The sequence below is a fragment of the Schistocerca gregaria genome, chromosome 6 (assembly GCF_023897955.1).
Source record: "Schistocerca gregaria isolate iqSchGreg1 chromosome 6, iqSchGreg1.2, whole genome shotgun sequence".
Lineage (NCBI taxonomy): Eukaryota > Metazoa > Arthropoda > Insecta > Orthoptera > Acrididae > Schistocerca > Schistocerca gregaria.
Genome location: NC_064925.1, coordinates 169,042,914 through 169,070,899, shown reverse-complemented (window position 1 = coordinate 169,070,899; position 27,986 = coordinate 169,042,914).

The window sequence follows — 27,986 nt, the reverse complement described above, 5'->3', positions numbered from 1 at the left end:
GTCGGTACTGCGTAAGAAATCTGACAGCTGTCATTGCTGTAGTTGGTAATCTTTTAAGGGCTGTGCAGTATTAGAAACTTCAAAGTTATTGTACAGCCACGCAGTCATCATATCGGCAATGGCTTTTTCGACATGATAAAGCACAAGCATAGTCCACAAGGCAAGAATCAACTGACATGATGCCGATTGCGGTGGCAGACAATGGATGGTCTCAGAACAGTCTCGACGGAGAATAGATTAGGCTACGTCGGGAACCTATGGACCTGCTAATGGGAAGAACGGTAAAAAAACAAAAAGGCGGGTGCAACCATATTACAGGATACAGGGGGTGACGGTACATTATTGATAACCAGCAAATATGTTCGTAATTTAAGAGACTTTCCTCGTGTTATTACTTGGTTTTTCCTTCACAGCCCTTACGCATCGTGTCGCCCTGCGCTCTGGTGTCTTTGAAATCCCTCCATCTGTCTTGTAATGCGCCGCTGTCAAAGTGACGCTCTCTGGCTGCTATTTTCGCGACCTGAGGCGTGAAGCGACTAAAGTCCGGATCTTTTCTCAAGTGACTTGGAGTAGTTAAAATGTTCAGATGTGTGTGAAATCTTAAGGGGCTTAACTGCTAAGGTCATCAGTCCCTATGCTTACACACTACTGAACCTAAATTATCCTAAGGACAAACACACACACCCATGCCCGAGGGGGGATTCGAACCTCCGCCTGGACCAGCCGCACAGTCCGTGACTGCAGCGCCCTAGACCGCTCGGCTAATCCCGCGCGGAACTTTTAGTAGTGAGGAACTAAGTAGCAGGACAGGTGACCTCTAGCGGTTGTGGTCATACCTTTTGCTCATTGTGTCGCTGAGACGTGAAGTCAACACTCCGCTGCAGACTGAAAATCTCACTCTGGAAACATCGCCCAGGCTGTGGCTAAGCCATGTCTCCGCAATTTCCTTTCTTTCAGGAGTGCTAGGTCTGCAGGGTTCACAGGAGACCTCCTGTAAAGTTCGGAAGGTAGGAGACAAGGTACTGGCAGAAGTTCAGCTGTGATGACGGGGGGCGAGTTGTGCTTTGGTAGCTCAGTTGGCAGAGCACTTGCACGCGCAATGCAAAAGTCCCGAGTTCGAGTCTCGGTCGGGCATACAGTTTTAATCTGCCAGGAAGTTTCTTATTTAAGAGGTTGTTACAACAGGCTTTCCTTGATAGAGTCATGGGCTCTACATTAGAGTTGTGTACTGTTTAACTCTCTTACGTATAGCTGAAGTGCTGCAAGTATTTTTCCTGTTGCTTGATCGTGGTTACACATTCGTCGAATGTAGTAAGGCTTGTTTCTTGTAGGGACCGACAAGCTGACTTCACCGTGGTCTGTGAATATAGCTTGTGTTTGGTTTCCTGAAATATAATGAACTACTTGTTCTGAAATGCGCTGGCCTTACTGGAGGTGATTTAGCAATCGAAGAGTAGTTGGTGATTAAGATTACGTGTTGTGTTTGCTTTGTATACGAACTGCACGTGGAAATAGTTTTCAATTTCTTGCAGGTCTCATTGTATTGTACCAGTGAGACAGCGTCTTGCCGGTAGGGTTCGGCACCACGTCTTGTGAAATCGTTTTGATCTTTTGACAAGTTTCCAACATAATGACGTGCCATTGCTAATGTGATATTTACTTACAAGACGTTTGTAACTTTGTTTTATACGCGATGCTTCTACTGTCAGCCATACATTGAGGTATGATTTGCTCAATCCAAATCCTATGCAGTATGCATTTGTTAAGGGGAGCTGTTTTGAACGGTTTTTCTGCACTGTCACCTCTCTTGGAAACTTATTTGGAAGTTCTACCTACCCTCGGCCATTTTCCATCAGCACGAGGCTAGGATCTGTATCCTGCAGCAGGAACCGACAAGCCGTTGTCAGAATGGGTTTGGTGCCGTGCCGGCTTCTTCTTTCCGTATCACTATTGACAGGTGCGGGGCTGGCAGCATAGCTGGTGGCGGCTGTGCAGCGAGCGGTGTGCCAGAGGGCAGCCATCGTCTAAGCGTAGCCGCGGTGGGAAGCAGGGAGTCAATTACGGACACGTTCTACGAGTTTCTGCTAGGCAACTGCGTGTAGCATCGCGATTAACTTCGTGGCCGGTGATACGCCTGCACGGCAGCTGTGTGCAGTGCTGGTCCGTAGTGCCGGGTCTTACCGCTTAGTCATTGAAGATCGCCCTGTGTAAAACTTACTCCGAAGAAACCAGTGTCAGCTGTGGTGGAGGGCTTATTACCTGTAAGTCAATTCCGATCATTCGGCCCCAGGACTGCTTGTGCATTACGTTCTGTTGGTCGTCAACGACAGTGAGGTCTCCGCTATTTTTACGTGATGATTTATGCAGCGATACCATGAAATTACGGTGAGCATTTATCATTAGCTTTAACAGCTGTTGTGTTATGTGGCCTTGTCGTCTGCGTTGCTCGCACTCGTGGTTACCCAATATTGGCAGAAGCACAATAGAACAGTTACTAGCTATGTCAAGTTGTTTATTAAGTTGTTTTCTGTGGATTGTCTGTAATTGATGTTGCAGTATTAATGGACATGCCTGGGAAAGTCCTGTGGAATATCTTGAAGGCCCCGTTCAAAACTTTAAAATCTCATGTGAATTAATTCTCCACTGAGGCGTAGCAGTTAAATTTGGTCTAAGGTTGTTTATCGAACGAGGGCCTCTTTTGATCTCAAGTTGATCCATTTTGTATGTGATTCGTTTATTAGTTTTAAGATTATTTTCTGTGATTCCTGTGTTATAAGAAGGGGGTTTGTAGTTCTGTACGTTAATATTGCGTATCCATAGATCACGGAATTGCGGCCAGCATGTTGTAAGTAACGCCTCTAGCGAAGCACGCTCTTCATTTGCAGTGGGAAAAGCCTTTATGCCATCAATAAGTGGTACTAATTACCAGTAACTACCGCGCCTGGACAGACGCTTAGTTAGTTCTCATAAGGGTAATTCTTTTCTATTACCAACTAATGGTCCGGCCCGATTTTACTAACAGGATTTTGTGTACCTTTGTGTTATTTCAGGATAAATTAGAGATAATGGGTTTTGGTCCCGCTAAATTTTGAATGTCTCTTCTGTAACGAGTCTTCTGACTGAAATATTAGAATTTTATGTTTAACAGGGTCTCGTCGGACCAGTACTAGTAAATACACTGACGGTAAAAAAAAATCTGAGCACCAAAAGATAATTAATGCAGAGTAATGAAATTCCGGGATATATTTTTCTAGATAACATATATAAGTGATTAACATTCCAAGATCACAGATTAATGTAAGCTCATTATAAGCCATCACACATGTGAAATGCTTGTACATTAATAAGAGGTATAATCGCCAGAATGTTAAATTCAAGCATGGAAATGTGCGCGAATTGTGTTGTACAGGTACCGGATGCAAGTTTGTGGGATGGAGTTCCATGACTGCTATACTTGGTCAGTCAATGGAGGGATCACGTTGGAGATGTTGTATGGTGATATCCCATTCTTGCTCGATTGGAGATCGTTCTGGTAATCGAGCAGATCAAGGTTACATTCTACACAGAGCACCTACAAAATATAATTCATAGTCAGGAGTCTGCAGGTGCTGGAACAGAAAGAGGACGATCGTTATGAGCTAGTCCCACATTCTCCTGTGATATACGAGAGGCGTTCAGCGAGTACTTCAACACTTTCTTTTCTGATCCAGGTCAATTTTTTCAGGATTCAACACAAAATATTATTTGACACTCTTTTGGCTGCAAAATCTTGTTGTTCGACATAATCTTCGGTAAATGCGATGACCTTACGCCATCTTTCCAGGAGGGGCTGAACACCGGCATTGTACCACTCTACTGGTTAACGTCGGGGCGTCTTGCTGCATTAATTACCTCCCTATCAACCCCGTACAGTTTCTCATGGAGCGCTTCAATCATTGGGCCAGAGAGAATATGCTGGGTACGGTAGAGGGAGAACAGAACAACGCAATTCTGTGAGCGCCTCTCCGATGCTCAGAGTTGTGTGAGGTGTAGCTTTGCCATGGAGAAAAAGTTCGTTTCCGCATTTTTGGCGACGAGCACGCTCAATTCGTTCTTCAATTTCTTCAAGCTAACTCTGCATAGCATGATGGGATCCTCTTGCGGAACGCCCCCTGGAATGGTGATCGTGAATGGGAGCACAGCAGGTCATATCACCAGACAGACGTACATATTTGCAGTCGTGGTGGGTGGGATAACCAAGAGAGTGCTCCGGCTGTCATACGAAATCGCAGTCCTGACTATAAGTCCTGTGTATCTAGCACTCCCTCAACTGGCCTCCTTCTAACCAACATACGGGCATCGCTGGCATGGAGAAAGAACCGGCCTTCATCAGACAATATAGCAGACCTTCACCCTGCCCTCCAGTGAGCTCTCGCTTAACACCACTGCAGTCGCAAATGATGGCGGGTTTCGGTCAATGGAATCCACGCTAGAGGGCGTCTGTCTCGTAGCTGTCCTTGAAGAAAACGGTTTTTAGAAGCTTGTTGTATTACTGTGATGCCAACTGGAACTTAGATGGCTGCCGCAGAAGCAGTGCGATGCTCCAGAGCCATAGCCTAACATGATGGTCGTCTATCTCGAAAGTCCTAGGTGCCCGTCCGTAGCCCGTTTTTCTGTCGATCGTCAGGTGTTGTGATCACCGCAGCCAGCAGTCACCTACGGTGGCTACATTCCTGCCAAGTCTTTCTGTAGTATCGCAGAAGGAACATCCACCTTCTTGTAGCCCTATTACATGAAATAGCTCTGACTCAGTGAGGTGTCAGTGTTAGCATCTTTGTCGCTTTAAAGACAATCTCAAAGGTAAATAGTGAGCGTATGGCATTGGTGACCGGCAGACCCCTCGCGGGGCGGTTCGGTCGCCGCTCTACAAGTTCTTTAACGCCACTACCGCGACTTGTGAGTGAATGAGGATGAAATGATGATGAAAGACACACAACATACACAACACACACAACAACGCTACCGCAAGACTACGAGCCGCGGACATCTCAAAGGTAACTGACGGTCACGTTGATTGCAGCGTGTATTTAAAGCAAACCTGATTTGTATCCTCATAGCGGCGTTACTAGCTCCACTCTTGTGATATCCGGTATAAGATCTGAATAGACATCATCTTTCAAATATAGAAACATGCCTACCAAATTTCCTTTATGTCTCACAACTCCTTCTCGGTGTTGTGATACCTTTACGTCGGTGTGTATCTGCTCCGGTATTGCTGATTCGTCAATAGTATTTAGTAGTCCTTTCTTGGAAGGTGCTGCTTAAATTTGTGCTCACTTGATCATCCTGTTAAATCCGGCCGACTGTTACTTTTCTTGAGTATCTGTGGTAAATGATGTTTGCATTGGTTGCTCAAACTTGCTGTGCTAACAGATGCTGTACTTCAGTTGCTATAGTAAAACATGTTCACTAATTAATTTGTTTGTATTAAAATTTCCTAGCGTTGCTTTAATAAAATTGCCAGAGTGAAATTTGCTGTGTTTTGAGTCTATTTTCTGCCAACAGTTGCCATTTGGTAAAGTCTCATTCATAAATTCTGTAGGTAGGTGCTGTTCTTATGTGTTTTAAGCCTGTTTCGGAGTTTGTTTGGAGTGAAATTTTTTTTGCTTGTTTACATGTCGTGATTTGTTTTGATTTTAATGAACTTATTCTGGCGTAGTACCTTACCATGTCAACGAGCTCCGTACCGCTTTCCGGTTTATAGTGAGTTTGGTTGCCGTACGTGTTCCAGTTATATCACGTAACACATATCCAGGAATCGGTTATAGCTCTATTGTGACTTGTTCCGCTATGAATTGTGATGTTATTAGGCGCACACGCATCGTGTGTGTTTTGATCAATTACGTGAAACATTAGTGACTTATAGTTACCTGTTTGGTATCACATACTAACTATTGCTTTGAGATTGTTATAGCTCGTGTTTGCGATCTTATCCCACACCTGGTGTGATACGAGTAGTGACGTTATAGACGAGTAAATAAATTTGCATGTTACCTGAAAGGAACATAATTAGACTGGAGGCAATACTGAGTGTTAGATAATCAACCTGTGGTGTTGTTCGACGACATTTTGTGCTTTTCTAGTGCCACGTCCCACAGATTATTAAATTCAACTGGTCGCGTATTATTAGATTGTTAAGATATTGTGGATTGTTTGATTAATGCATGTACGTGGGTTTGCTTAGTTGCGTCGTCGTATTCTGTTGCTATGAGTTTCGTTTAAGTGTTCTCGTCGCGATTCTGACATTACTTGTGTGTTGATCACACGTTGACACATTGTGTTAAGTCGACGACGTGTCCTGATCAGCGCAGCGCACGTGGGAAGGATCTTATGTATGTAACTGCTCCACAGTTAATACTAGTTTTGAACCATTGTGCATATTGTTGTCAAGTTTTTACTAAACGCCATTCTGATTAAGTTTTAGGACAACACTTAATGTTCTGGTGTGATTTCAAATGACATCAGCCAGTGATGTCATTGTTTGAAGAGATATCAAGTTGCTTACAAAGATTTCTGTTTCAGAGTAATAATGCTCCCGTTTTCCGTTCATCCTGTGCTCTCATGAGTTGAGGCTTGTGCGCCCTCGTTGCCAAATGGGCGGGTTCTCACATGTGGCACCCACCTCACTCCAAGGATGTTTGGCATCGGATCCGAGGATTTTGTTTTTAATGAAATTTCAGTTGGAGAAATAAAACAAAAGATAAAAAGTTAATGTTTGTCAACCGTACTACCTTCAATCGCAAACAAACCACAGCTCCACTCCACCTTATTAGTTCAATCCGTTTTTTGCTTGCATATGTTCTAAAATTTTTCAGAGCTCTTTAAGAAGAGCAGCCATATTCTACCATTATAGCCTTTTAACACAGTGGAATGGAAGCACCTACTGTCGGATTATTTTCCTAACGGAAGTCAAGCAACTTAATGTTTGGTATGGGAATACAGGGGTACTTATCACTCTTGGTAAAAACCTCTTTGCACCCCAACCGACCAGGCACTGTAGGAAAGTGACAAGTGGGCTTACGTGGAATAGAGAAGCACTTTTTGGTGTCCGCTGGGCGTGATTATGCGGTCGCTGTTCACATTTCCTGCAGTAGGTACAAGGTTTGGCAAGTCATGGCAGTTGATACGACGAATAAATTAGGTTCAAACAGAGGGCTGAAAAGTAAAATTAAAAAAGAAATGTTTTAAAAAATGATCGCTTGCTTACACTCAAGGTGTATGCCCCATCTATGCAACATCTAGCCTAACTGGCGTTCTATACCATCTGGAGAAGCCATGCAGTTCAGGTAATGGTGATCCGATGACGTGGTGACACTGAATAATCTGTTACTCACCGTTTACTGTTTAGGCGTAATGTGTTAAAACGCTTACACACATACACATACACACACACACACACACACACACACTAATATTCCAAAAGTATCACAGTGTTAGGAAGGCGTTCCCCACGGGTTGTTACACACGATATGGCGAACAATTCGATATTATTCTGTCACACACGCATTAATAGAAATTCTCACGAGACATTTGTATTTTTTGTTTGGGGTCTTCCGGTTTCAACAGTTTTAACAGGTGTCCTTTGGCTGTCGGAACTCGAAATATCCTTCCCAATATTGTCAATTCCAAATTTAGTATGGTTCTGTATTACACATTTTCAGCTTTGCAGATGTGTTTTCATTGTACTCCAGACAAAATCTCTTTACACTCGTAGGAGGCCCCTTCATACTTTTTGTTGCGCTATGAAACCGTCTTTACTACCTAAAATTTTGCTAATACAAATCTTATTGGGTATTAATGCTGGAGTCATATCAATTGTGGACTCACGTTAAGGTCAACAGTAATAAGTGGCCTTCTAGGTGAATATTACTATATGGTGGCAAGGTCCATTACTAATGTCTTAGGAGTTAATTGTGCAGTAATTTTGCGTTACATTAATGGCTATTGGTGACGATGCTCTTTGTTCACCATTGTGTTCAGAAATGTATGAACTGACGTACCTGACTTAATGGTAAGCATTGGTTGCAGTTATTACTTGACCCTCCCAAGGGATGTCTATGATTGATCCCACTTGTATATCCACAGCTGACAGTTCCTCTAACGTTAGAATTTTGAAGCATGTGGAAATACGAACTGGATTATGTTGAAATGAACTCCAGCGTGTAGGTATCGGCCATTCAAACAGTGGTATCTGGATACAAAGGTTACCCCATCATCCAATAATGAGAGGGAGCATATGGAGCAGTTATTTATAAACATATTTGTGAAAGCAGGTGAAACGACACTGAATTAGAAACTGACATAGACATTCGCTTTGCTGATTATGGAGTTCAACACGCAGTTCAGAATGTATCCTTTTTATGAAAAACGCTCCCGTCGCATCCTAAGACTGAATCTCGTGACTTAAACACGTCTGAAAGGGTGCGAAGTTCCTGGCACTCTCGTGAAACTTGTTTAGTGACGTGGATTGCATGGGTCTATTCTCTTTGGTTTTGTAAACGCTGCCAGATCAGGTACGCAATCACTTTCTTAGTCTAATGATATGATAACGATAAAGATATTCCAATTTATGTGATAACGATATACAAATTTTATGAGTTTATTGGGTATAGCACAATGAGCTCATTGCTGCATATTGGCATCGTCAGGTGTTCTGTAGATACTTTAACAGGGGACAGACTTGACATAGTAAACTGTAACTACGTATAATCGTATATTCGATTGGTGTTTTTACCTCACGTATAACATCAATGCTGCCATTATGGCAGAATCGATGTTATACGTGCAAACATCGCTACTTCGATTTCAAGCGAGAGCCCATTGGAGGGCAGGGTGAAGATCTGTTGTGTTCTCTGATGAGAGCTGTTTCTGTCTCGGTGTCAGTGATGGCTATGTGTTGGTTAGAAAGAGGCCAGTTGAGGGACTGCAACCAACTAGCTCTGCGTTATTGACAATTGGACCTCTACGTGGAGTTATGGTGGGAGGTGCGATTTCGTATGAAAGCAGGAGCGTTCTCGTGGTCATCCCACGCGCCCTGACTGCAAATTTATACGTCAGTCTGGTGATGAGACCTGTGGTGCTGCCAGCATGAACAGTATTCTAGGCTGGTGTTTGCAACAGAATAACCCTAGCCCACATACCACTGTTGCAACCGTACATGCTCCACAGAGTGTCCACATGTTACCTCAGTCTGGTTGATGACCCGCTCCGTCTCCAGTCGAGCACATATCATCGGACGACATATTCAGCGTCATCCACAATCAACAGTAACCGTCCGTGTACTGACGGACCACGTGCAGCAGGCATGGAGCTCTCTCGCGCAGAGCGACATCCGGCACCTGTTAAACACAACGCATGCACGATTGCATGCCCGTATTTAACAATCTTGGGGTTACTCCAGTTATTAACGTACCAGCATTTCACGTTTGCAATGGCTTATCTCGCGCTTACATTAATCTGTGATCTTGTACTATTAATCACTTAATTACGTAACGTAGACAAATGTATCTCCGGAATTTCACTACTTTACAGTCTACATCAATTACTCGTTGGTTTTGCGATTGTTTTTTCCGTCACTGTATTCCGCAATTGTACTCAACGAAAACAATGTGGCAATAAATCTGCTTCAGATCTTTGTGGAGTTTTCTTTCCGGACCAGTTATATTACATTTTGAGACCTGTGGATGATGAAACTCCAGACTCAAATCGATCTTCTTCAATGAAAACGAAGAAGTACAATTGTGTGTAAGAAGCCACAATTTTTAACTTGTATCAAAGATGTTCAGCACCGACTAAACAAAACAAGAATTAATATTCCAATTATTGTGTACATAGTTCCGCACAGTCAACACGTACACAATTTTCCCACTAGAGCGCGCCCCGATAAGCACAACAGCGCAGGTGCAGCGCTCGTCCGTCTCTGTACTACGAGATGGCGCTGTCTTAGAGACGGACCAAATTCTGCTTCCGCCGATCCGCGTGTTAATATGTAACGCAGCCAATGAGATTGCTGCTAACGTAGAACCTTTTCTCCTTGTGGATCACACTCGCGCAGTGATACCTGAAAGCTTGAGATACTATAACGAGTGTACAGACCTCCGATTAGTCAGTCAGCATTAGTTTGCAATAGTCTGTAGTCAAGTTTCAGTGTGCACCTAATAAGATTATCATATTACTGTACATAGCCATGAAGAGAAATGTATAGACACTTTGTCAAGTATCAGAGATATGTGAGAATATGATTAACGTACCAAGACGAAAGGAACTTCAGATTGTCAATTGTAAACAGCATCCAGAACCAAGTTAAGTAATTCTTATGCTTGTTATTATTTTAATAAATGTGTGTGAAAATTAATCAACTTCTGTTTAAAGTGGGTCACCGTCAATCTGCTACTCTAAGCGTGCAAGTCGTATATCTATCGCCTGACCTAACGGTATAAGATAAACACGCCACGATAAGACCACGAGACATATTGCTGACACACGAATGCTTATAGATAATGCGGGTGTACAAGAATCTAACGCCAGGTTAAACATGAATGGGGTCATGTTCATTTTATTTAATTTGTTTCTTTTCTTCTGACAGGTTTAATACTGTACACTGTAAATACTAATGTATAAATATATATTCCCATCATCCGGTCTCGTCAGTTGTTTCCAGATGTTCCCTTCCTCACCGATTCTACCGAGAACCTATTCACGCCTTATCAGTCGGGTAAATCTGCAACTTTCTTGTGCAGCACTACCTCCTATAGACGCTTCTACTCACCTTCATTCCACTTCTCCCACAGTTCATGGTTCACTACTGTCCACTACTATGCTCGAGCCGTACATTATCAGAAATTTCTTTCTCAAATTAAGGCCTGTTTATGGTACTAGTAGACTATTTTTGGCCAGGATTATCCTCGTTGTCTACGCTAGCCTGGTTTTTATGTCTTGCATGCCTCGTCTGTCACGGGCTATTTTGCTGGCTAGGTAGCGGAATTTCTAAACATAATGTAATTCATGAGCATCAGCTTTTATCTTCAGTTCTTCACTAATCTCATTTCGGTTATCTACTCATTACTTTCATCTATCTTCGGATTACTCTTAGTCCACATTATTAACTCGTCTACATCTACATTTACATGACTACTCTGCAATTCACATTTAAGTGCTTGGCAGAGGGTTCATCGAACCACAATCATACTATCTCTCGACTATTCCACTCCCGAACAGCGCGCGGGAAAAACGAACACCTAAACCTTTCTGTTCGAGCTCTGATTTCTCTTATTTTATTTTGATGATCATTCCTACATATGTAGGTTGGGCTCAACAAAATATTTTCACATTCGGAAGAGAAAGTTGGTGACTGAAATTTCGTAAAAAGGTCTCGCCGCGACGAAAAACGTTTTTTTCTGTAGTGACTTTCATGCCAACTCGCGTATCGTATCTGCCACACTCTCTCCCCTATTACGTGATAATACAAAACGAGCTGCCCTTTTTTAGTCTGATAATTCAGTCCAACGCTTTCTGTTGTCTTTATTTTCACTATGGATCGCAATGTCATCAGTGGCTCATATCGTGGATATCTTACACCTTGAATTTTAATTACACTTTTGAAACTTATTGTTGTTGTTGTTGTTGTTGTGGTCTTCAGTCCTGAGACTGGTTTGATGCAGCTCTCCATGCTACTCTATCCTGTGCAAGCTTCTTCATCTCCCAGTACCTACTGCAACCTACATCCTTCTGAATCTGCTTAGTGTACTCATCTCTCGGTCTCCCTCTACGATTTTTACCCTCCACACTGCCCTCCAATGCTAAATTTGTGATCCCTTGATGCCTCAAAACATGTCCTACCAACCGATCCCTTCTTCTAGTCAAGTTGTGCCACAAACTTCTCTTCTCCCCAATCCTATTCAATACCTCCTCATTAGTTACGTGATCTATCCACCTTATCTTCAGTATTCTTCTGTAGCACCACATTTCGAAAACTTCTATTCTCTTCTTGTCCAAACTAGTTATCGTCCATGTTTCACTTCCATACATGGCTACACTCCAAACAAATATTTTCAGAAATGACTTCCTGACACTTAAATCTATATTCGATGTTAACAAAATTCTCTTTTTCAGAAACGCTTTCCTTGCCATTGCCAGTCTACATTTTATATCCTCTCTACTTCGACCATCATCAGTTATTTTGCTCCCCAAATAGCAAAACTCCTTTACTACTTTAAGTGTCTCATTTCCTAATCTAATTCCCTCAGCATCACCCGATTTAATTGGACTACATTCCATTATCCTCGTTTTGCTTTTGTTAATGTTCATCTTATATCCTCCTTTCAAGACACTGTCCATTCCGTTCAACTGCTCTTCCAAGTCCTTTGCCGTCTGTGACAGAATTAGAATGTCATCGGCGAACCTCAAAGTTTTTACTTCGTCTCCATGAATTTTAATACCTACTCCAAATTTTTCTTTTGTTTCCTTTACTGCTTGCTCAATATACAGATTGAATAACATCGGGGAGAGGCTACAACCCTGTCTCACTCCTTTCCCAACCACTGCTTCCCTTTCATGCCCCTCGACTCTTATGACTGCCATCTGGTTTCTGTACAAATTGTAAATAGCCTTTCGCTCCCTGTATTTTACCCCTGCCACCTTTAGAATTTGAAAAAGAGTATTCCAGTCAACATTGTCAAAAGCTTTCTCTAAGTCTACAAATGCTAGAAACGTAGGTTTGCCTTTTCTTAATCTTTCTTCTAAGATAAGTCGTAAGGTCAGTATTGCCTCACGTGTTCCAACATTTCGACGGAATCCAAACTGATCCTCCCCGAGGTCCGCATCTATCAGTTTTTCCATTCGTCTGTAAAGAATTCGCGTTAGTATTTTGCAGCTGTGACTTATTAAACTGATAGTTCGGTAATTTTCACATCTGTCAGCACCTGCTTTCTTTGGGATTGGAATTATTATATTCTTCTTGAAGTCTGAGGGTATTTCGCCTGTCTCATACATCTTGCTCACCAGCTGGTAGAGTTTTGTCATGACTGGCTCTCCCAAGGCCGTCAGTAGTTCTAATGGAATGTTGTCTACTCCGGGGGCCTTGTTCCGACTCAGGTCTTTCAGTGCTCTGTCAAACTCTTCACGCAATATCGTATCACCCATTTCGTCTTCATTTACATCCTCTTCCATTTCCATAATATTGTCCTCAAGTACATCATCCTTGTATAAACCTTCTATATAGTCCTTCCACCTTTCTGCCTTCCCTTCTTTGCTTAGAACTGGGTTGCCATCTGAGCTCTTGATATTCATACACGTGGTTCTCTTCTCTCCAAAGGTCTCTTTAATTTTCCTGTAGGCAGTATCTATCTTACCCCTAGTGAGATAAGCTTCTACATCCTTACATTTATCCTCTAGCCATCCCTGTTTAGCCATTTTGCACTTCCTCTCGATCTCATTTTTGAGACGTTTGTATTCCTTTTTGCCTGCTTCATTTACTGCATTTTTATATTTTCTCCTTTCATCAATTAAATTCAATATTTCTTCTGTTACCCAAGGATTTCTAGCAGCCCTCGTCTTTTTACCTACTTTATCCTCTGCTGCCTTCACTACTTCATCCCTCAGAGCTACCCATTCTTCTTCTACTGTATTTCTTTCCCCTATTCCTGTCAATTGTTCCCTTATGCTCTCCCTGAAACTCTGTACAACCTCTGGTTCTTTCAGTTTATCCAGGTCCCATCTCCTTAATTTCCCACATTTTTGCAGTTTCTTCAGTTTTAATCTACAGGTCATAACCAATAGATTGTGGTCAGAGTCCACATCTGCCCCTGGAAATGTCTTACAACTTAAAACCTGGTTCCTAAATCTCTTTCTTACCATTATATAATCTATCTGATACCTTTTAGTATCTCCAGGGTTCTTCCACGTATACAACCTTCTTTCATGATTCTTAAACCAAGTGTTACCTATGACTAAGTTGTGCTCTGTACAAAATTCTACTAGGCGGCTTCCTCTTTCATTTCTTAGCCCCAATCCATATTCACCTACTATGTTTCCTTCCCTCCCTTTTCCTACACTCGAATTCCAGTCACCCATTACTATTAAATTTTCGTCTCCCTTCACTATCTGAATAATTTCTTTTATTTCATCGTACATTCCTTCAATTTCTTCATCTGCAGAGCTAGTTGGCATATAAACTTGTACTACTGTAGTAGGTGTGGGCTTCGTATCTATCTTGGCCACAATAATGCGTTCACTATGCTGTTTGTAGTAGCTTACCCGCATTCCTATTTTCCTATTCATTATTAAACCTACTCCTGCATTACCCCTATTTGATTTTGTGTTTATAACCCTGTAATCACCTGACCAGAAGTCTTGTTCCTCCTGCCACCGAACTTCACTAATTCCCACTATATCTAACTTTAACCTATCCATTTCCCTTTTTAAATTTTCTAACCTACCTGCCCGATTAAGGGATCTGACATTCCACGCTCCGATCCGTAGAACGCCAGTTTTCTTTCTCCTGATAACGACATCCTCCTGAGTAGTCCCCGCCAGGAGATCAGAATGGGGGACTATTTTACCTCCGGAATATTTTACCCAAGAGGATGCCATCATCATTTAATCATACAGTAAAGCTGCATGTCCTCGGGAAAAATTACGGCTGTAGTTTCCCCTTGCTTTCAGCCGTTCGCAGTACCAGCACAGCAACGCCGTTTTGGTTAATGTTGCAAGGCCAGATCAGTCAATCATCCAGACTGTTGCCCCTGCAACTACTGAAAAGGCTGCTGCCCCTCTTCAGCTTATTATTATTATATCCGTTATTCTGTCTTCTTTGTGTAAATTGATCTGAAAGGGCGACAGATTACATCTCCGTCCTACAACATTTATAATCGTAACATTTCATTCTAGGTCCACCACCCTTATTCTTGTCTCGTGGTTCCTTTACGTATTGTAAGTTATCCGCCCTTCATAAAGGCTTTCTTTCAGTTTCCCAATAATTTACTACATCCTGCACCTCTGTATATTATCAAACGCCTTTTCTACTTCGATAGATCTTATGAAGCTGTATCTATGAAGTGTCTCATCCATTATCTATTTCCAACGCAGAATTGCCTCTGGTGACTTTACCTTCCTTAAACACTAACTGAAAGTCATCCAATAGGTCGTCAGCATTCTACTCTGAGCTTCTGCAAATGGGTTTATGATATTTTTTACGAATGTTCGATGGCATGTCTCCAACATCATAGATTTTACACAATGAACAGTCATTTGGTTTCCACATTCAGCAAAGGTTTTAGAAATTTTGTAAGCTTATCATTTATCTCTTCTGCCTTATTTTATCTGAAGGTTTCCAAAGCTCTGTTAAACTGTGGCCCAAATACTGGACCCGCTATGTCTTCCATGTCGAGCCCAGTTTCTTCTATTACGTCACCAACATCCATAGAAGTAGCCTTCAATGTTCCACCATTTGCTCTCTCCTCTCCGCTTAACTGTGGAATTCCTATTACTCTTAATGATGTCATCCTTGCTTTTAATGTCAGCGAAGGTCTTTCTTAATATTCTTTACATTGTTCCTGCAACAATTTCCTCTTGGATTCAAAGCACTTATTATTTATTTCATTCCTAGGTTACTATATTGATCTATTTCTATCTTCCCTAAATGTTTTGGGACGTCCTTCTTTTCTGGTTATAAAATAGTCTGAAAATTTATTAGCGCAAAATTGCTATTTATTAACACAATAATTGACAGAGAAACTATGGTACACATAAGGCAGAACATCAGAGCAAAACACCATGTTGACATAAAGTTGATTAGGAGGAAGGCCACCATATCGCAAATGAACGATATATATAGCATAAAAACTAGATTGGTGGCTTATGAAATATTATGCTTCAAAAACATAATTACTCTATTGCTAGTAATGTGACACGTTTTGTACTTAGCAGTCGTCAAATATCGGTCAAAAAATACAGTTACTTTCTTGCTAGTAGTGTGGTGCGTTTCAGACTCAGCCAACTACAGATATTAGTAAAAAGGAAATAAAGGTACGTGGATATCCCGTAACAGAACCAGAGTAGTGAATTACAAGAACGACCCACAGTTCTACATATAAACTAGTACAGGAAAAATCATAGTAAGTAGCATCATGTTGCACTTACATATAAAATTTAAAAGATGTGTTCGTACTATTCATAAGTAGACTAGTGACAAAATCAGGAAACTTTGAGATAAACGTTCATGACAGATGTCGCCATATTGCGTTGAATTGACAAAACAGAGCAAAAAATTAAATTTTAAAATTAAAGTAGTGAGATACACATAACAGAAATGAAACTGTAAGAAAGACAGCAAATAAATTTTTGGTTTCCAATAAGGACAGCAAAGAACAAAGATGCATGGCTCCCATCAGGAGATAGAATAATAGAAAATTTACACCGTCAAGAATGAAAGCTAATTTTTCTAATCAAATATAACGAAGCTATGTGCGTAGTACCAGTTCAGCAGAAAAATTATTACAAAATTTAAAACGTAATATAAAAACAAAAAAAGTAAGCCTTAGTGTATGCCGTCAGGAGGCAGAATAGTGGCTGCATTAGCGTCGTACATTGTCGCAACTGACAATGGACAAAATAAATGCTAATCATCAAAAGAATAGAAAATTACAATACAAATAGGAATATAAAATTGCAATACAAATAGTGAACCACATGAAGAGACCCATGTTATCTGACGTCAGCTTGTAATAAAAACTAACACATGAAACGAACACAAGAGGTACTGTGTGTGTAGTTAGAAACAGAGTAAACGCCTGGGAAAAGAATAAACAAAATAAATGTGCCATGATACAAAGACGCAAGTATTTCCAAAAGCAAATAAAATTCACGGCCAATCTTCACGATGTATGACGCCACATTTGCCACTATTGTCACCTACCGCCAGCCATACGGCGTTGTTCTTTGCTGCTACTATTACGAACAAAAAATATTTTGCAGGCTATCGCACTGCTATAATTTTATCACGTATATATCACTGCTGTATTTTTTACGAGTTAATTTTTGGACCATGTTTTCAGTTACGACAAGTGTGGCAACACCATCGTACTTTTACCGTTCTCTGGCGCGAAAGTTCACCTCTGTATTTTACTAAACGAGTTTTTAATTTCCATTTATCTTACAGATCTTTTTATTTTTTAACAGATATCAGAAGATGGCTTTGTATGTCCTAAATGTGTCACATTAAGATCAATGGATAAATTCTGTTTTTGAAGCATGAGTTTTTGATTAGCGACAAATCCAGCCTTTATGCAGTACTACTGTACATCATAATGATCGTCTTCGAAAGGGAAATTCTGCAATTAAAATAGAGGGGTGGTTTCGGGGCTTTCATAGTACTGTGTATCAACAGTTACATCTACAGCCGAATGGTACGAATGCCGATAGGGAGAGAGTGTGCGAAACGTCAGTAGCGGAAGGTTCTGATGAAATGACTTTGAGTACAGTGTGAAGTAAGACACCTACTGTGAAGGTATGCCGAAAGGTTTTCCCAGCACTAATATAGGTCACAAATGGAAACTAAAATCGTTAGGCATGAGTGGTTAGGAGGCCCAAAGGGGTAGTTTTGGACACTGAGTCGCCACTTTCCATGCGTAAATATTTACAGTGTGTAGGTAAGTGAAACGGATACGTTGATAGCTTGGTGTAGGGTTGTGTTGATAGCAATGACGATGTTAATGAAGCAAGGGAGAGGGTGAATCCGTGTGACGGCACGTACCCCACTCCCTTGGAATAGCATGAAGACTGCCGCTGAATGCAGCATCCCCATCTGATATACAGATCACCATCAACACCGAGACATGCTCTTACTTGATGAGATGTTGTGGATAGGTCTGGAGTCGAAACAAGGACACTGCGTCAAAGACCGGTCATCAGAAACATGTTACCATCTCTTCACCCCTTTCCAATTAAATACTGACTGACAATTCCGTCCACCACCAGAATTCGGATCGCCTTACCTCCGAGTCGATCATCACCACACAGACGTATGTTATCGACATCGGTGACAATGATGGATACCATTGCAATGATAAACACTGAAACAGAATGCCACTATTATTGTTACCTTCCAACGTCTCTCGACGTAAACCGTAGTCCGCGTTGCATTTTCTGTTTGTGAAGAAAGTGAAACTGTTACAGTTGCACCGAAAATTTTCAGGCAATCTCTGGAATGTATTACAAATATTTTCATCTGCGGATAGTTTTACATAATATTTTACTGGTCTCCAGGTGTAAATGACAAACTCACCCAAAACAGCTTGCATCTTTTTCAAGATGCTTGTTTTCTTAAAAATACAACGTAAAGTTCAATGTATGTACATAGAAAAAAAACTGACGTTATTAGTTCAGTGAGTCTGTAAAATAAATAGGTAAGAGGCTTCAACAAATTAGTTTATTTGTAATTTCTAACATCGCTTTAGACGAATCTGAAACACTGGTTCGGGGAAAGGGCGTAATTTACAGTGATAAATACAGCTTAGAGAATAGAGCCTGGTGGGAATTTCCTCGTTGTGGAAGGAGTTAATTATTTTGGCAGTATGGTTCTGAAGCCAGTTAAGAACGAAGCAGTACTTCTGTTACAGTGAACACGAGTTTCCTGATCTTACACAAATTAAAAGAACGAAAGTATGATGATAAAGGGGACGGGATTTATCTGTAGGCTTGCCCTAATCAAACGGGACATTTTATGTTAGACTTAATAAAAATTGCGTTTATACACGCCCAATTCTTACTTTGCGAAGGATGATAATATACTACTTACGCGTACGGCAGACAGTATTTTATATTTCTGGTTTTATAAATGTGAAAATGATACATTAAAAATTCACACTTGAATTAAATGAAAAGAAACACCTTTTGAGTGCTCTGTAGCACAGATTCTTCTAGGAAATAGGTACAACCCTATACATACCATTACCACAGACACAGACATGTAGGAGGGATTTACTCAACTGTTAATGCAAAAAAGTGTCAGCAAGTTATGAGTAGCTTCATGTATTCTTCCATAAATTTAAAGTGATTTTAATGTCTGCCTGTAATGCAGTGCGTTATTTAATAATGTTTCCATCATTTAGGCCAATTGTACGGAATTTAATATGCGAGATAATAGTATTGGATATTCTGGATTGATTTACTATTTTCAGTTATAGTCATACGAATTTTTTTTTATCCAGGCTCAAACCAAGATCACTATGTTCTCAGTGTGAAACTTCCTCCAGGCTCATCTCCAGCAACATTAATTTAAAATTTAGTACAGCATCTTTTCTGAACTTAAGGCACTCATCTCTGTAATCGTACAGACAAAACACATTTGACACCACAGAAGAGAGGAGAACTTGTAACGTTTCACTGATTCTCAACTTCCATCGCTGGCACAGTTAACAAAGAGTCTTGTTTACATCTAACATAACAACTGGTACCTCACGAGAGTGACAAAATTACAGCCCTGAAAACTTTATATTCGGTCTCCATGTGAACCACGAATCACTTACACACTTATAAACTCCTGAAAAATTAACATCACTTGCGCAATTGCTATTCGTTCCTCGACAAAGAGTTCTATTTTCGTAGATAAAATGTCATAGCACGGGGCTCGGGTGCAATACCAGTTTTCGGTACACTTACACACATGAATGGTGCATCTGCACGTCATGTAGACAGCTATGTGAAGAAGACTGGTACGTCAATTAGCTGGTAGTTACCAGTCATGTCCCAGGTGACGTAGTTACATTCAAGGAGAAATCATTATCGTATTTCTCATGACGAATGACATTACGTTCACACGTCTATCCATACTATCCTTCTTGCATAAAACAGCATCACTCTCTGAACAAATTAACTCCACACTGACAGCCACTGGCGTGGTGCGACAGTTTGCGTTTCAGGTTGCCTCCTCACATGTACACATTGTGGGAGGAATCCGGGAATATGACATCAGCTAGTGGTTGCTGTCCCCGGGGAGGATGTCGTTCTCCGACAGCTAGATCATCTGAAACACACAAGATCACAGTTCTGTTTTGATATGCGCAATCAGATATACAGCTCAAAGCACACAGGGAGATGAGAGTTTTGCATACTGGCATTTACATTTCACAGCGGACTGCATTCGCCTTCCGTTTGGTGGTGAATCGCTTAATAAAACATTACTGTTGTAGGGCAGCTGCGAATAATTTTTCTAGATTCTCGTGTAATTTATACATATGGTTTCATGTGAGAGCGTTTAGTAATTACCAGTGTTTTTGATGACTGACAAATTGATGTTGCCGAAAAAAAGCGAAATTGCTGTGCAAAGTACTTTCCGTTATCAAACGTGCAGCGTGATTGGTTATACAGGCCACACAGAATCTCTTTGCTCGCCAATCTGTTTCATGTCCGGAACTGTTACTGGCAAATGTTTTTGCCGTAAAGAGAATTAATTAATGTTTTCTCGGAAGTGAGCAACAATAATGTAGCATGGTTATGAATTTTCTGATGATAATTTGTGCTTCTCTGCAGTTCACAGACGTTGTAGCTACGAGGTCAAAGATTTATAGACACACCATGCAAAGGTATCTGTAATGTCTTCTATTCTCGGTTACCGGATGAAACTGGGATAGAGCAATGTGTAAACTGTCTCCGAGGCGGCAGGTATCATGCGCGTATGTAGTTCCTGCAAATGAAGTACACTCATGTATCTACTAGAAACAAGTTCCGTATTAGAATTAACTGATAGGAAAATATCATGGGGTGATGGGATATCCTAGAGAGTAACAGACAACGATTGGCATCGATAGGATTCAACAAGTACACCGAATTAAACGTGGAAACCCAACCTTAAAGTTCATGAAATTGACTAGGAAGTTAGAACTCGAAATATTCCAGTGTGTTAGCTCTTCAGAGTAGATGTTAGGGCATTTTACGATGTTGATATACAAGATTTTTCACAGCTCCCATTACAACCTTCTAAGGTTTCTCAGAGTAAATAAGGTTTGACAAGGAAACCATATAAGGAAACGTACATTTCGAATGTAAAGTTAGTTTGAAGATCGGATCACTTTCAAATTTCTTGCTGCACGGTACGAATATACCGCAAAGAATGAGCTCTAACTTGGGTGCTGTAATTTAACAACTCCACTGACGCTGCTGTTCGTTGTACAAGGTGTATCCACAACGCATGTTTTCATACACACGGTCGCATTCTTGCATCACCAGCGAAAACGCTACTAGTGAAGTACCACTTTCTGGCGCCTCTTGCTTTGTTCGGACGATATTTTTACATAATGGACTGTGGGATAAGGAAAACTTTCACAATAGTTGCGTTGTGTGGCTCTACCGTTAGGTGCCATACGATGACGTTGGAGATTTTAAAGTGAATCGATCGTTAAACTGGATTTTATTCTAACGGTAAATTTCTCGAGATTGGTTCCTTATCATAACTTTACCTACAAAGTTTCCTGTGTAACCATCCGAAGCCTGTAATAGAAATTATCCTGCATAGTGACTAGTACAACCGCCTCTAATACTTCCCAATGAGAAAGTAGTCATAACAACACACCACGAAGGATTTATCCGAATGAAACGGAGTTCATTAGATGTGATGTACGTGTAGAGACAAGCACATGATTACAATTTCAGAAAAATCGGATTATTTATCCAAGAGAAACAGCTTCATAAATTTTGCAAGTTAATAACGCGTTGGTCCACTGGTAGAAGCCGACTTCGGGGAAGATCAGTTTCAATTCCGTAGAAATGTTGGAACACGTGAGGCAATACTGACGATACAACTTATCTTAAAAAAATAGATTAAGGAAAGGCAAACCTACGTTTATAACATTTGTAGACCTAGAGAAAGCTTTCGACAATACTGACTGAAATACTCTCTTTCAAATTCTGGAGGGGGCAGGGGTGAAATACAGGGAGCGAAAGGCTTATTACAATTTGTAGAGAAACCAGATGGCATGATGGGCATGAAAGGGAAGCAGTGGTTGGGAAGGGAATGAGACAGGGTTGTAACCTCTCCCTGATGTTATTCAGTCTGTATGTTGAGCAGCACTAAAGAAAACAAAGGAAAATTCGGAGTAGGTATTAAAATCCATGGAGAAGAATAAATACTTTGAGGATCGCCAATGACATTGTAATTCTGTCTGAAACAGCAAAGGACCTGGAAGAGCAGCTGAACTGAATGGACGGTGTCTTGAATGGAGGATATAAGATGAACATCAACAAAAGCATAACGAGGATAATAGAGTGTAGTCGAATTAAATCGGATGATGCTGAGGGTATTAGATTTGGAAATGAGACGCTTAAAGTAGTAAAAGAGTTTTACTATTGGGGGAGCAAAATAACTGATGATGGTCGAAGCAGAGAGGATATAAAATGTAGACTGGCAATGGGAAGGAAAGCGTTTCTGACGAAGAGAAATTTGTTAACATCGAGTATAGATGTACATGTGAGGAAGTCTTTTCTGGAAGTATTTGTATGGAGTGTAGCCATATATGGACGTGAAACGTGGACAATAAATAGTTTAGACGAAAAGTGAACAGAAGCTTTCGAAATGTGGTGTTACAGAAGAATGCTGACGATTAGATGGGTAGATCACATAACTAATGAGGAGGTACTGAAGAGAATTGGGAAGAAGAGAAATTTGTGGCACAACTTGACTGGAAGAAGGGATTGGTTGGTAGGATATATTCTGAGGTACTAGGGCATCACCAATTCAGTACTGGAGGGCAGCGTGGAGGGTAAAAACCGTAGAGGGAGACCAAGAGATGAATACACTAAACAGATTTAGGTGTGTAAGTTGCAGCAGGCAATGGGAGATGAAGAAGCTTGCACACGATAGAGTAGTATGGAGAGGTCCATCAAACCAGTCTCTGGACTGAAGACCACAACAACAACAACAACAAAGGTCCACTTCTGGACCTTATATATGAAGTAATGCAGCTCCGCATTGATATTCTCCTGAGCGATATCGTGCCAAATTTTGTCCACCTGGCGGATGAGATAACCTAACTCCTCCGCGATCTGGTTGGAGGGTCCTGGCCATGATGCTGAAAACTTTCTCAACTCGAGAGAGATCCGGCGACTTTGCTGACCAAGCCTGGATTTGGCAAGCACGAGGACAAGCAGTGGAAACTCGCCGTGTGCGGGCGGATATTACTTTGCTGAAATGTAAGCCCAGGATGACCTGCCATGAACTGCAAATGAACTGGGCCTACAGTACCGTCGACATCAGCTGCACTGTAAGAGTGCGGCAGATGACAACCAAAGGGATCCTGCTAAAAAACGAAATGGCACCCAGACCAGCAGGCAACAGACAGTGTGGTATCCAACCACCCTCTGGGACGTATCGATACACGTATTTGCCGTTCATCGGGGCTCACTCCGAATCGTGACTCATCGCTGAAGACTATCGTAATCCAGACAATGAGATTCCAGACCGAAGACGTGTCTGTGACACCTCGAACAGTGGTGAGATGCCAAACCGACTGTCGCCCGCCTTACGGCCAAACAGCCAGGAGTGGTGATCTGGCGTGTGACTTCACATTATAGCAGGACGCCTTTGGCTTTCGTCCGCCGCACCCTTACAGCACAGCGGCACGAAGACGACATTCTACTTCCCTTTCCGTTGGTATTGATGACAGGCTATCTTGGACTCACATTTCAGCAACACAATGCCCGCTCGCATACGGTCATAGTTCCTACTGATTGTCTTCGTGTTCGCCAAACCCTGCCTTAGCCAGAAAGGTCGCTACATCTATCCACAATCTAGAACGTTAGGAGCTTCACAGGTATTTCCCTCCAACAAGATCGAGACTTTGACGACATAACGCACCAGCTGGACACCATTTGGAAAGATATTCCTCAGGGGGCCATCCAGCATATCTTCAATGAATGCATCTTGGCTAGAGGTGGATCAACGTTTTATTAACTTACTCACTTTCAGAAGCTCTTTTCCTTAAATAAATCGTTAATTTTTTTTGAAATTTTAATAATATTTTTTTCTGTATATCACATCACTTTTACCAATTTGCGTCACATTTTGATAATTCCTTCGAGATGCGTCCTTTTTTGTCTTAGACTGTAATAACCAGAATAAAACATTCATTATACAAGATGGTGTGCCTTGTCTTTCAAACTCTTTGATATTACCTTGCACTCTTGTGTCTCGAACCTGGAAATGGAATCCAGATTTTTTTTTCAGATAACCCTCAAAAGACAGTGGTTAGATAATCGACGAGAGAGTAACAAATCCACAAGTAACTCATTATAGGAATGCATTCTGCAGGCTCATGGCAACCTTGTACTCACGCCTAAAGTTTTAACGTGGTGAGCATAAACACCATATGGCTCCCAGTACATATACTTCTCACAAAAGAAGTTTCCTGTTGTCATTAACAAAAGACACAAATTACACTAATAAAACAGGAACCGATAGAAACATATTTTATCATACAAACTTCATTTCGTACACACTGCTTGGATACAGCTGTGTTGCTAAAAACCACATTCAATGTAGATTTAGTATGTTGCGAGGGCAGAAAAATTGCATTCGAATCAGTAGGGAATATGTGAATCAAAGCTAAAATCGAGGTCTGACATCATGTATCCACAACGGGTGTGCAACTGGAAGAGCAAAGGGAAGGAATTAGGCTCCAATTATCTTGCTAAGCGCAACCGACGATGCTAATGTTGTTAGTTATTGAAATATTACAGCCGTCGTACACCGTGATTTCATGGTACAGCCGTGAACTAATTACATATTGTCACTTCCGCTGTATATCTGAAAGATGTGGTTGCATCTTTGTTGACTGTAACAGTTACTGCAGAAATAAATCTGGCACTTTCCGTTACCGTAAGTTGTTCATTTAGCTGTCACAAGTAAATGTCTTCGTAAGAAGATTTCTCTCTCACTCAAAATGTATGAAAGTGTTACTTCTTCCATTACTAATTTACCATAAGCTAGGTCATACTACACTACAGTGGCTTTTTCCTGTACTACAGTTGTCTGAACTATTCATTCTGCTTGCACAGTATTTATTGTGGGATGCAGTATCATTTGGGCAAAGGTAAGGCAGTATCACAACACAAATGTGGAAACTATACTAGCTGAGGGTATTGATTCAGTGCTGCAAAGTTGTTCACTCAACAAAACTTGAGCTGACTCAGTATAGATCTGTTTGTGGTTTTAAGACCTTCTAGAAGCTACAGCTCAACATGCTCTTCGTATTTGGATAAAATCTACCGATTTATATATTGAAGAGTATCCCAAGGGTCGTTTGTAGCGTTGTAACTGTAGACAACGTTAATAAGTAATATAGCAGATAGCACCGTTTGATACTAGACACTATGCTATGTATAGAGGGACTGCAACGTCAAAACTACGAAGGACTGATGCTGATGCAGAAACTTACAGTTGACATTAGACCAAAGTAAATGTCTTCAGCATTAATACTGTTCGCTTAAGGTAACAGCGATAAAGCACTGGAATAATTAACAATGGGAATTTATAATAGGAAATTATTCGGAGTGATCTAAAGTGGAAGGGCTACATCCAACAAACCTTCGGAAAATCGGATATTAGGCTGCGATTGGAAGAACCTTAAGGAAATATGATGTTTCCACGAAAGAAGTTGCTTATAAAGCACATGTTACTCAGAATCGTAAGTACTATTCATTGGTCTGGGACTTCAGATGACTTTTATCCAATGCGAGAACGTGTAGTCATCACCGACCAAGAGTCGCGCAACATATAATTTCCTGCGACAAATATTACCAAATAAACATGCTGTATCAGAAGACATATGTAGAAACCAAGGTGCCCAGCAAGGGTGTATCGTATCACCCAATATTTTTAATATAGTCATTGACGATGTGATTGAGACATCGAAACAACAAATTGATCCAGTCTTGAGATTATTACATGAGATGTTTTTTAATTCATATCCTTTTCCAAATGATGTTGCAATTGTAAGGGATAGTAAACGTCGATACAAAAAGCCATCTATAGACTTAACCAAATTTCTAAAGAACATAATAGGAAAATATTCATTCCAAAAATAAAAATGATTGATTGCAAAGGGTCAAAGCCACTCAGGACTGAGATTATAATAGGAAACAAAAACAACTAAAAATTTTGTCACTTGAGTTACCTGGGAAATAGTATGATCTTTCAGAGTGACCTCGACATTGACAACAAACTGTAAAAACATGAAATGCTATGCAGGACAATTAATTGAACATTGAGAAATAAAGTCGCACCAGACACAAAAATCAAATTTTATAAGCTAATGGCTGCCACCATTTTGTCATTAGGAAGTGAGACTTGGGCAAATATTACAAAGCAAAAATGTAGAATTCTGAAAGGGCATGTGGAATTTGTAGGAGAGGTGAAAGCGTGGTGTCACCGCCAGACACCACACTTGCTAGGTGGTAGCCTTTAAATCGGCCGCGGTCCGGTAGTATACGCCGGACCCGCATGTCGCCACTATCAGTGATTGCAGACCGAGCGCCGCCACACGGCAGGTCTAGAGAGACATTCTAGCACTCGCCCCAGTTGTACAACCGACTTTGCTTGCGATGGTTCTGTGACTTCTACGCTCTCATTTGCCCAGACGATAGTTAGCATAGACTTCAGCTACGTTATTTGCTACGACCTAGCAAGGCGGCAGTATCCGCACTATTAATATTGTAAATCATGTACCATAAAGAGCGACGTTCTCCATTAATGGATTCAAGTTAAGTATTCCACCAGCTACGTCCGTTTTTCTCAATTCTAATTCCCTTGTCATGTTCCAGGCCTCACGCCAGCATGTGTGAGCTAAAACACGTGCATTTTGGCCTCCTTTAGCAATACGGGGTTGGCTCTTCTGCCAACCACAACAAAAAGATGGACAAGATTAGGCAGAATATGAAACAAATGCATAGGAGCATAGCTTGGTGTGTGTTATGAGTAAGAAGATAGTCTAATTGAGCAAAGCTGGTTGGAACATCTATAGTATGCAACTCAGTTTTTAAATTTTTGAAAACTCGTATTTTTGAAATCCTTTAATTGACCCCCAGTGCGACATACATCTTAGAAATTTGGCTCAAATGAGTCTAAAAACATCTTGTGTACCAGTGCAAAATTGTGGTGCCCTGTGACGTCACCCTCGGGATGGTTGACGCTTCAAACAGCAATGTGACGACACATGAGGAAAAAGGGAAGAGCTCAGGAGTACACGTGATGTGTAACGTAAGGTAATGATGTCGCCAAATCACTCCACAATTCTGCACAACTCTACGGTGGATGTTTCTCAAGTGGAGGGTCGTCACCCGCCTTTTACACACGTTTACACTTTCTATAGACATTTCTGAGATAGTGAACAGAATGACGACACCCAGCGTCGAAATAGCGACATTTGGTTATGGGTGTTCTATGAAAAGATTTCAGAAACGTATGAGGAGCTCAACAAAGCCGCTCCATAACCTGGGGTTCTGGAACGACAGTTCCCTGCAGTAGGACGAAGTTCTTGACAACGTTTGACGGTGCTGACACATCTATGTTTATGACTAGGAACATAATAGGACTGCATCACCATCTACAATTTTGGAATGCAATGCTCTCATGTACAAGTTGGAACCAGTACGGACAGTTAAAAACCATTCAATCAAATCGGAATGTGTTCCTAAACCGCTAGGGGTGTTTATGCTTTCTCAGCCCTCGTCTTTCACGCCCTGCTGTCGCCTGATTATGGCAGGATGTGACACTGCCACCTTCTTGAATAAAATTGCGAAATGACCCCTTCAATACTCCCCAGCTTGACAACATCCTGGATTGCATCAACCTTAATATTTTGAGAATTTTAAAAATGTGGCTTTACAGAGAAAACCAGCGAGATAGCGAGATAGCCCTAGACTCTTACAGGAAGACAGCGTAAGTGTCAAACGGATGCCTG